The sequence below is a fragment of the Drosophila novamexicana genome, unplaced genomic scaffold (genome assembly GCF_003285875.2).
Source record: "Drosophila novamexicana strain 15010-1031.04,08,12 unplaced genomic scaffold, DnovRS2.1 tig00004554-arrow-pilon, whole genome shotgun sequence".
In the NCBI taxonomy this organism is placed as follows: domain Eukaryota; kingdom Metazoa; phylum Arthropoda; class Insecta; order Diptera; family Drosophilidae; genus Drosophila; species Drosophila novamexicana.
Window position 1 is genome coordinate 4024492 of NW_020825051.1, and position 10509 is coordinate 4035000.

The 10509-nt window shown below is 38.1% G+C and overlaps 2 protein-coding genes across 4 annotated transcripts in view; one reads left to right on the top strand and one right to left on the bottom strand.

Moving 5' to 3' along the window:
• The window catches only part of LOC115769393 (trichohyalin), a 50191-nt gene extending 48437 nt beyond the window's left edge, over window positions 1-1754 (bottom strand). For all 3 annotated transcript variants that reach the window (XM_030714195.1, XM_030714196.1, XM_030714194.1), the window contains exon 1: window positions 1260-1754. The gene's annotated coding sequence lies outside the window, so the exon portion shown is untranslated. The remainder of the gene's footprint in view (window positions 1-1259) is intronic.
• Window positions 1755-3582: 1828 nt separating this feature from the next.
• The window catches only part of LOC115769544, a 28914-nt gene continuing 21987 nt past the window's right edge, over window positions 3583-10509 (top strand). The window contains exon 1 of the mRNA XM_030714387.1: window positions 3583-3598. The gene's annotated coding sequence lies outside the window, so the exon portion shown is untranslated. The remainder of the gene's footprint in view (window positions 3599-10509) is intronic.

Below are 10509 nucleotides of genomic sequence, written 5' to 3' on the forward strand. Positions count from 1 at the left end.
CGGATTTTTACCTATACCATGAACTAAACGGAAAATTGTGGGCAAACAAGTCGAGACTTCCCTACGCTGGCCTTTTGTTGAGGCGGCTAATCTAGTACATAAATCTACGCTCTTATTAAGTCTACTTCAAGGCAATCAAAAGCACGAGGCAATCAAGCAGCCACTCGGCAGGGAGGCGGAGTAAGTGTGTCTTGGGCGCGGGCTTGGGCTTGGGAAGGCGGCTTGCTTGTCAAGTGCTCGGCCACACAAAAAGGGTAGCACATTTCGCACTTTTAATTAGAGCAGATTCGCTAGTTGCTTTCAGGCTGAGAAAATGCCAACTTGAGAAGTACGTGAATTTTGCACAATCGACTTACAATTTCTAAGCTAATAAGAGCTCAGATTTAGACTAAAATGGGTTTCAAATATAAATACTTGCATATTTACTCAAACATTGAGAGAAAGTGTGAAAATCAAGTGAAAAATTCGAAGCTAATAAGAGCTTGAATTAAGACCAAAATTAAGTATTGGGCTTAAAATAAATACTTGCATAATTACTTTAACGTTTTGGAAGGATTTCAAGCTAATGCTAACATATTTTAAAGCAAATGTCAATCTCTCTTTTTACTCGAAATATTTGCAGCAAAAAAGTCAAGAATCTTTCAATTTAGAATTCTCAAAAATTAATATCGTCCTTTGGTAATAAGTAAAAAATGACTCAAATTTGCAAGCACGTGGACTTAAGATATTAAGGCACGCTTCCTCAATTATTCTAACAATAATATTATTTGAAAAAAAACCGCGTAAAGTTTTGGAAATTGAGCAGAACATTTTATATAATTTTCGCAAGTTAATCACAAAAAAAAATTAGTTTGGCGATCTTTCGTGGCACGTTGCGTGGTTTTTAATTTATTCAAATCAAAAATGAAAACAATTTTGCTTAAATATATTTTAAATATATTAAACATAAAAATACCCAATGATATATTAGGCATAATATCTGGCACATGTACAACTTTTAGCATATATTAATTTAGTTAATTATCAAATCTCTGACATAGTTGTTGAATTTTGAATATTCTAACTAATTTTTTGATGCTTCAACTATGTAATTATCAGTGGAACTTTTTAGTCAATAAATCACTTTAGTTATGCGACAGTTTTATATTTTAGTTTATGTTTGAGCTGAGGTTCTGCTTGTGGCATTTTATTATACAACATTTAGGCATATTTTTTTTTACCGTGCTAAAGTAATTAAAAATAGCATAATTGACACTTACCTTTGGGATTTCCAATTCTCTAAATCAACAGCTAAATTTAGAAAACAGTCAACAGCAAAAGAGTTGAGTGCTGTTCTTTGTTTTTGTTGTTGTTGTTGGCACTACACAAAACAATTTTCGATTTCTATTTTGCCGGCAATTGGCAAATTGGCAACAGACTGCGGCTGAAATGGAGCCAACACACAATTCTCAATTCTCGGGCACACGGCAAATATTGAAACTTGATATTTATTTTGGCCAAATGCACAGATTTAGCCAATTAGCGTTGACTGGGCGCGAATTAGTGAATTAGCCACACAAGACACACCAACTTGTGCTAAGCAGTGCGGGGGGCCGGAATGGGTTGGTTGGCCAACACAGAGGCGCCGATAATTTCACCTGCAGTCGTGAAATGCACTTGCCATGCGTTTCGTTAGTGGAATTTGTCGTTGTTTTTTTTTAACGGATATTTTGAGTTTCGAAATAATTCTGTTTGGCTCGTTGGCCGCGCGCACGTTCGGCCACAGCGACTGTAAAATTGCGACTGTTCGCCCAGCAAACGTAAACGCAAACGCAAAGCCAACCAGAAATTGGAGCCAAAAGCGGCATGTCGGCGTTCAAATACTCTAACCTTGTTAGCCAGACAATGTGTATGTACAAATATTGTATGCATAAATAATGATATTTTATTTTTGTAAGGGTTGTATTCGCTAAACTGACTTGATATTATCTAATATATTTATTTAAGTTATCGTGGCCAGAACTTGTTTTTAATATTCTATTGCTCCAACAAAAGGATATATAACGATATATTATATATTCCGACCAGCTTTGATTGATCTTTTATAATAGAAAGTCAATTTCTTACAAGCGAGCAGATAGGGTATCAATACAGCTTGTTGCTGCCTAATCAAGAATATACGCTGCAAATGAGCACACACAGATGTTGTTTTCCAATGTGTTACATATTTCGTCACAACGTCTTAGTACCTAAGGCAAGGGCATAAAAAGCAAAAGCCGAGCAAAGCCAGCCGGCTTCAATGTCGACGTCAGCAGCACTGCTGTTGATGCTGTGCTCTCGCTCTCTCGTTCGCGCTCTCCCGCTCTGTACGTCTGTACGTGTGCCAGTGTGTGCGTATGTGTGTGTTTGTTTTTGACTTCAAATTTGCCGGCTCCATGTTTATCAACATGTTGCAGCGCTTTTTTTCCGTCATGTCTTGGGCGCGCGCTTTCAAACAAAGTTGCAGGGCTCAAAACGGAGCAAACAATTTTTGTGTTTTGTTTTTCTATTTGTTTGCAGCAATTTTCGTTTGGTGTTTTAATTGGCGCTGTGTGATTTATAATTTATAGAGTTTATTTGTTTTGTTTTTAGTTGCGTCTGCTGCTTATTTATAAGCACATTAAAATTTATAGTTGCCGACCCATTTGTGGCCGATTTTTGCATGAGATCAGCATCGAGTTATTTATGAGTTTGCACAGGCAACGTTGTCGTGCTGCTTGTTCTAATTTATGCTTAAAACAACAAACACTTTTCAAATTAGCCATTTCAGGGCCACGAATGTATCCAATTACTTTCACCCGCAACACAGCAACACTTGCACAGCAACAATGTTGCTAAGCCCAATCGGATTGTTTACATGCATTGGTCAATTGGGCTAATAAAGTTTGCCAGCTCAGTTTATACGTAGAATATGATGCAATAGGCAAACGCAGTAAATTTTGTATATTTATAAACATTTGCGAATACATCGCGTTGTCTGCGATTAAGTTTCCTGTTAACTAAATACCGAATCACCGAAATTTAACTTTATCAGAGAATTTCTTATTATCTTGTCAAGTTTGCAGAGTAGTTGAGTGGCTGTTGAAGTGCATTCTCAATTTAAAAGAATTACATTTCATCCGTAAACATAGTAAAGCTCAAATATAAACTACCGTTACTTTTTATTTTTTACAAACTTTGCTTCAAGTTCAGCTCAACTAATTGCAGCATTTTGCAAAGTTTCTCACTAAACATTGTAAACAAAAGCTTTAGCAACTTTGACAACTTGTTGCAGAAGCGCGCCAGAGTTGAATAGCAAGAAATAATTTACGGGCTTAAGGCACAGTAGGCACTGCCACCAAATGAACAAACAATTTAAAACCCAAACAAATAAGAAATCCTCTGGAATATATGAACATAGATTAAACAAGTATTTTTCATACTATAAACGTACTTTAAACTATTGCCTTTCTATGCGATTCTCATGAATTCAAGTAAGACTTACAAGCTTGCATGCTTTCATTTTAGGTATTTTACCAACCAGTTTTGTGAACAATCCATCTGCAGTGTATTCAATAGGCATGTTTATGCTAATTTGTGGGTAAGTACACAGTTCAATATATATAAATTAGAATATATTATATATATTAAGACAATTCAGTCTGAGGCACGGATTATACTCTAAAAATAAATTCTTCTTGTATGTTTATGAAGTAAGTTTGTTCATAAACAAAGCGTATAAAACAATTGAAAACATCAAGAAAATAATTTCGATTGCTTGCTCGAGCCTGACCCATTTAGCTTTATTGACAGAGACATTGAAGTGGATGATATACGGACAAATGGATAAGTGGAGAGACTGGACATTTGAGCTCTGCGACTGTTGAGGCAGTTTTTTTAAATTTAATTTGCTGCATTTTGAGGCGATAAAGAAAAAGCGGCGCCACATGCAATGCTTACATTGTGTTGTTTTCGGGACACAAAAATGTCAACAATGTTGCTAATGACAAAGGCCTGTTGAAAATATATGAATCTTTGTACGAAATGTTAAGAGAACGTTATTATTAATGAAGCGTGGCCAATTGATGGTTCACATGCGCCACAGACAGCCAGCCCAGTAATTGAAAGTAAACAGTTTTTTAATCGAGCAAATTAGGAATGCAAAGTAAAAATTCCAACTGGCAGATTAATTTATGAAACAGCTATAAGGCCAAATTCAAGCGAATGAAATAACGAAACAATGATGCATCGATTTTCCCTAGAACTACTTTCGTCGAATTTCAGATGTACAATTCCAAAGAAAGCCTAGTTTCCAAGATCCTTATATAGACCGATGCTTATCGATTGCGTGGAAACAGCAAATGTGAGCTGTCGATAAACGTGATCTGCGAATGCAATAAGTACGTTGCGATCAGAGCACAAAACCATATTCGCACTCGTCGGATACTAAAGACCTCGCAATACCCGGCTCCCAATGTAAAACTACAAATAATTGAGTGATACCTTTATTAAATTTATATCGTAAGCATAAACCTAAGATGTGTTCGTAAGCTGTGAATGTATGGATAACCTCTGTGTGCATTGTAAGCTCTGGTAACATATTTTAATCAATCTCGGCCATTGAGTGAAGGCGTTCAGGTCAGCTTTTAGGAGCTGACTCGACCCGCAAATGTATGTATGTACATACCGTGTTGCTGGGACTTTGCTGGGCAGTGTTACGCAGAATGCGTTGATTTAAGGCAACATTGTTACACATAGGACAACCTTTCGTTACTCGATCTTCAGATTAGTTTTTGCCTCCACTTAGAATCCAATGTCAAGGACTGCGCCAGTGTCGGCAGCCGCGGGAGTAAAAGGCGAGGATTGCCCCTTTTTGGGAAAGCCATTTTTCGTTTCCTTTGGACGGCGAGTTTTCTGCCTTTTAGATGCCAGTTTTTATCGAGTGTCTGTTGATGGGAAATGTAATAAATGAAAGGATTAGTTTTTGTCGGAAATAATATAAATTAAATTTTTATATTAAGAGAAATGCTGCTTGCCTTTTATATGAAACCCAGACTTTGTTTTATATAAATTTTGTGTTCTCGTCTTGGTGTTTTGTTTTGAACTGAATATATTACAATTTATTGTAAACTTCATACACAGGGAAGCTAGCAAGGCCTACTTGTAAAATCTTTGTGTTGCCCAAATGTTCGTATGAACATGATCCAAGTTTTCCTAGACATGTATTGAGCAAGCATGGTAGATTTTGGCCCAATACTTATTAGCCACCATCAATCCAAATCCTTCTAAATAGTACCGAATCCGTAAACTCGACGCCTAGAAGGACACTTCAGCCAGGCAATTCGTATAGACGAATACATCGAGGCATTGATTTCCTGATATGGAAAATCGATGTGCGCTTCGTCACGAACTAAATACAAGGCGCTTGAGTGATTGCCTATGCTAAATATAAATATGACAACAATAAAAGTCAAGTCGACGTCATCATAATCAAGCGCATACACAGAAATAGAACCTAAAACCGGTGGCCAGATGACGACAAGTGGTCAATCCACCAGTTGCCCACGCGGGGGAGGCGGACCGCATGGAATAACACCATCTGGGGCGTGGGCCGACACCAGGCGCTGGCATTGGACCAATGGCGCCTACTTTTGAATAAACAACAGCATTACACGATGTTCTAATATATTCAACATTTGTTCAACCGAAAACGAAACGAGCAGAACAAATTACAATTTGATAGTTTTTTAGTTTCTCAGTTTCTTAGTTTCTGCTACTGTGCCGAGGCCAAGCATTTTGGTGTGTTCTTTTTTATCATGGAGACGATGATGATGATGGCATTGATTTGTATGAGCCCAAAGGGCTGGTCAATTAATGTCTAGCATCATTTTACAGATTGTTTCTTTGGCACCCTGCTCTTGAACTTGCGCAACTCTCGCGTGTGCTTGTCTGGCTAATTTATTACAATCTAAATATGTTGTGGGTCGACCCAACACGTTTTCTTATTCATTTCTCATTCATTAGCGCTAAACAAAAGGTCAACTGTCTAACCATATATGCAGCGAGCACATGGCACATACATACCATATTATGAATGCTACCCTGTAATCAATCGAACACAAGAAATAATGCAATAAAGTTTGCATTGCAGAAGTTGATCCCAAATTCCGTTTTCATTCAAGACATGAATATGTTTGTAGACTTTGTAATCTTGAATGCCAATTATAGTTCAATTGTATTATGATTACCAAGTCTGTGTATGTGTGCGCCAGATGTGCCAAAAGTTTTCCATTTTTTCGCACATTCCAAAAGCGAGCAACAACCACATGTGGATTTATGCGCAACTACATGCTGTGGGGCTCTGCTCCAGTAAGAAACAATTTTTCCCGCCAATAAGCACACCGCACCCCTCGAAACTGCGCTAAATTAAGTGCAAAATTTGCTTTGTACGGCAGCCAAAAAAAAAAAGAAAAAGAAAATAGAATAGAATTAAACAAATAGATGAAAAACTAACATAACATCGAATGGCTGCATTATAAATAAACCAAGTTTGTATGCTGGCATCAAAATTAATGGGATACGCAAACTTGCACTTGTTGCTGTGAAGCGCTACAGACAGTAATACATGCCTATATGTGGCCCACACCACGCCTGGCCGCAAGCCGCAATAAACTAGCCAACACACATGTCCCGGCCGGTGGCTGATCCGATCTCCGGTTTGCTCCATTTCCCGGCACTGTGTGCATGCCGAATTGGCCAAAATGCGTGCCAGTCATAAATTCGCATATAAAATATGGTTTAACTATGTACTGGAACATGTGTATTTTCCCAGCCGAAGGTCACGAATTGCATGCAGCATTCGTATTTGTGGTCCCAGTGATTCAGTGCCTCGGAAAATAGTATATAGACCCAGTGAGTAATACTATTTTACGGCCATGCAAATGAGCAATGAAAATCCAAAACGACGTATGATTAATGCCGTAAACAAGTGAACCGTGTGGCCAACATGTTTGCAATTATGCCAAAATGAAAAGATATGGCAAAAGTTGGCATATTTTATAATAAATTTCAATTAAAATTATATTTGATAAAAGATGCTAGATAAAAATATGAAGAAATATTCCAAGTTTCACTGGGAACACACACGCACACACGCACACAGCTCTGGAGTTGCAGACGACGCGTCTAAACGTCACTTAATTGGTTTTCGTTGTTATGCGGCGATTGGCGCTAATTGAAGGCAACTTGCTGAGCGACTAACTGGCCACAGTAAATACTCAGGCAGACCAACTACTGAAAATCCACTGCAAATGCCGGTGGCAGTAAACAAACTTTGTCATTCGCTTCGACTCGCTGTGCAATGTGGCGCTTTCAAGGCCTCTGCAAAAAAAAATTATGCGTTCAGACTGTGAGAGAGGGGAGGGGAGACGTACGCGGTGGGGGCGGTATATCATGGTAGGGGCAAGCCTTGGTGTCTGCCTCAGTCGGTGGGCTCCATAGCACTAATTGGTTTTCAATATCTTTATGGCATTCACTTATGTGCTGCTTGAGGCCTTAAAAACATTTCAAAAATATTGCAGCAACCTGTGAAAAACGGCTCACTAAACGATTTAGTGTTATTAAACCAATTGGCTTGCTAGAATGACCAAAAATAATTTACAATTCAAATAGTTTGAGCGCCAAAATTTGTAATGTACTGTGCCGAATTGTTTTTGTATCAAATGAAGACATCAAATTTAATTGTCACTTAACATTGGGTTCAAGTTCAATTAGACGGCATTATTTGAGCGAAAAGATTAAAAACGCATTAAACTATTTATCAAAGAGAGAGAAAGAGAGAGAGAGAGAGAGAGAGGACATAGATTAGGCAAATTAAACAAATTAAAGAAAAAATTTCAATTTGTCATCAAAAGAACTAGATTCAAATGAACTGGATCAAAGCTGATGCAAGTCCCTCTAAAAAACCTGCAAAGAGAGGGGATGAGAGAGAGGGAGGCATAGATTAAGAAACATTTAAATACAAAAGGGAAATGTTATTGAGTTGAGCCAACGAATCGTTTCTTATGGTTCAAATTGTCATAGAAAGAACTGGCTCAAAGCCGATAAGTTATATAAATGTAACCTCTGATAAATATAGAGAAATCCACAAATTTTTGATTCTACAAATTTAGCATATAAATAATGAATAATAATCATTTTTGTGAATGATGCATGAAATTGCGCACAGAGTTTGTCACAGCAAAAGTCAATAGAATTCGAATTAACGTCCTCTGAGTAAGAATTTATCTGGTATGACTCAATTGTTGCAACAATCATCCCACCTGTAACAAACAGGTATGCGTAGGTATGACTCAACTTGGGGTAGACGCATTCATTATGTGCTGTAAACCGAATTCCCATTTAAATAATATAAATGTCGCTAGATACGCCAATTAATCAATTATTTTGTTAATTAGCAAGTGTGTAGTGTGCATCGAAAGTAGCTGGCACATATACACAGATTCGTGCATGGCCAGGTAAGCAAATGGAAATTGGCCGCAAACTGGCCACAGCACGTATACGCCACATTGGACAGGCCACCCCTCGTGCCCGCTCGAGCGAGTCGAGTGCAGCGAGTGAAATTCAATTTGTCAACCAGAAAGCGAAAATTAGCTGCACTTTGCACGAAATAATTGCGTTTTGCTGTTGCGCCTTTTGGCGGCTTAAAACTTTTGTGCAAAACGCATTAAAGATGCAAACGAAGTCTCAGCCGCAGCCACGGAATCGTGTCAATGACACATTGTCCAAAAGACAACAATAACGGCAATAAAAACCACAATTGCACCACCGAAACCACTGCCAAGCGTCAATCGTCAACAGCAACCAAGCTGTCAAAGCCGCATTGCAATCGTGGCCAAAACGGAATCATAACTGCGCGCCTAGACTCTTCCCTCTTCGGGCAGTGGGCCACCTTTCGCTTTACCTGTCCGCCGTGCCCCTCTACCTGGGCACCTTAGCAAATGCAATGCCATTGCCGTTTGGCTAAATGACTTGCCAATTCTTATGAATATGTAATTTTATGCTCATGCTCGTGTTTGCTTTATGGAAATCGGAGATTTTGCCCAAAAATGAAAATGAAAATTTCATGTAAGAGTCGAAATGACGATGGGCCGCACAGTAGGGCGAGCTATACTATATACATATGTGAAAGTCTCCAAATTGAAATTTTAATGTTCACAATACGTTTATATTTTTCTAATTATTCATTATATTTTTGTCATATGATAAAAATGTTTTAATATTTTTGAATTGCAAAAGCAAGTATTTTGCATTCTCTTCCCCACCGTGCAAAGTGTTTATTTGGACAACTGAAACACATTTTTTTTCAGCTTGCACTTCGGACTTTGCTGCTGTTATGCAAATATTTAAAAGGTTGAAATTGGAGAAACAGCATTTTATGCAGCCGGGAAGAGCTCTGGGAAGCATTGAAATGAGAGAGTCCAATAAAAAGCGTATAAAAAGTACAGCAAAGTTCAATTGTATCAATTTGGGCGGCAGCATTTTTGTGCGAAAATAAATTAAAAGCGCGCAAACCGCCGATTTGGGCTTGCAGCCAGCGGGGTGGGGATGAGCGGGCCTGCTGCAGGCGACCGACCGAAGCGGCCAGCTGGTAGAGCTCATCAATCATAACCATCAATCAGACGTGAAGAACAGCCAGAAAGAAATAGAGAGAGAACCACAAAAGAAAGCCCACTGATGTTGGCAACTTTGAAGTTGGCGGCGCACGCCATAAAATACAAAACGTGGCTGAGCGATTTTGTGGTCCATTTCAATTACGAGCAACAGATATATGCGCTATATGTCTATGGGAAGCTCGTAAGATCTAGTGGAATGAAAGAAAACTTGCTCGAATAGTATTTCAACAAATAGTTTTCACAGCATTTTTCAGTGCGGCACAGACAAATGTAAAATCCTTGCTCCCACGATAATTTACTCAGATCGCTTACACAAATTGCGATGATCTCATGCCACTTGGATATTTTCAATTGTTTCAGATCTTTTCTACACATTTCTGATTATTTGCATTGATTTTATTACACCATATTTTGTGCAAATGAACAAAACAAATTAACAAGTGCAGCGCTACAAAAATGTATCATCAATTTGAATGCTCTTCTGAGAAAGTGGCCTAGTGCCAAGGCAATGCAAATAGAGCCAAAAATATGCGGAAATGAAACAACGCCAAAATATTTTCTGGTGCTCATAAAGAACCCTATTTCAATTCTTTCTTTTGAGATGCACATTTTTTATTTAAGTTTTTATAAGAATTAATTAAACTGTTGACATGCAAATTCCGCTCACCATTTCGAGTGTTGCTCATTTGTTAAATGTTTAATTTTTTATAATAATTAATTAAACTGTTGACATGCGAATTTCCACTTTGCTCGTGTGTTCTCCTCTAGTGTAACTGGAAAAATTCCTTTTTTGGAGATGTATTTTATTCTCGCCTTACTTATGTTAGGGTAACAAATT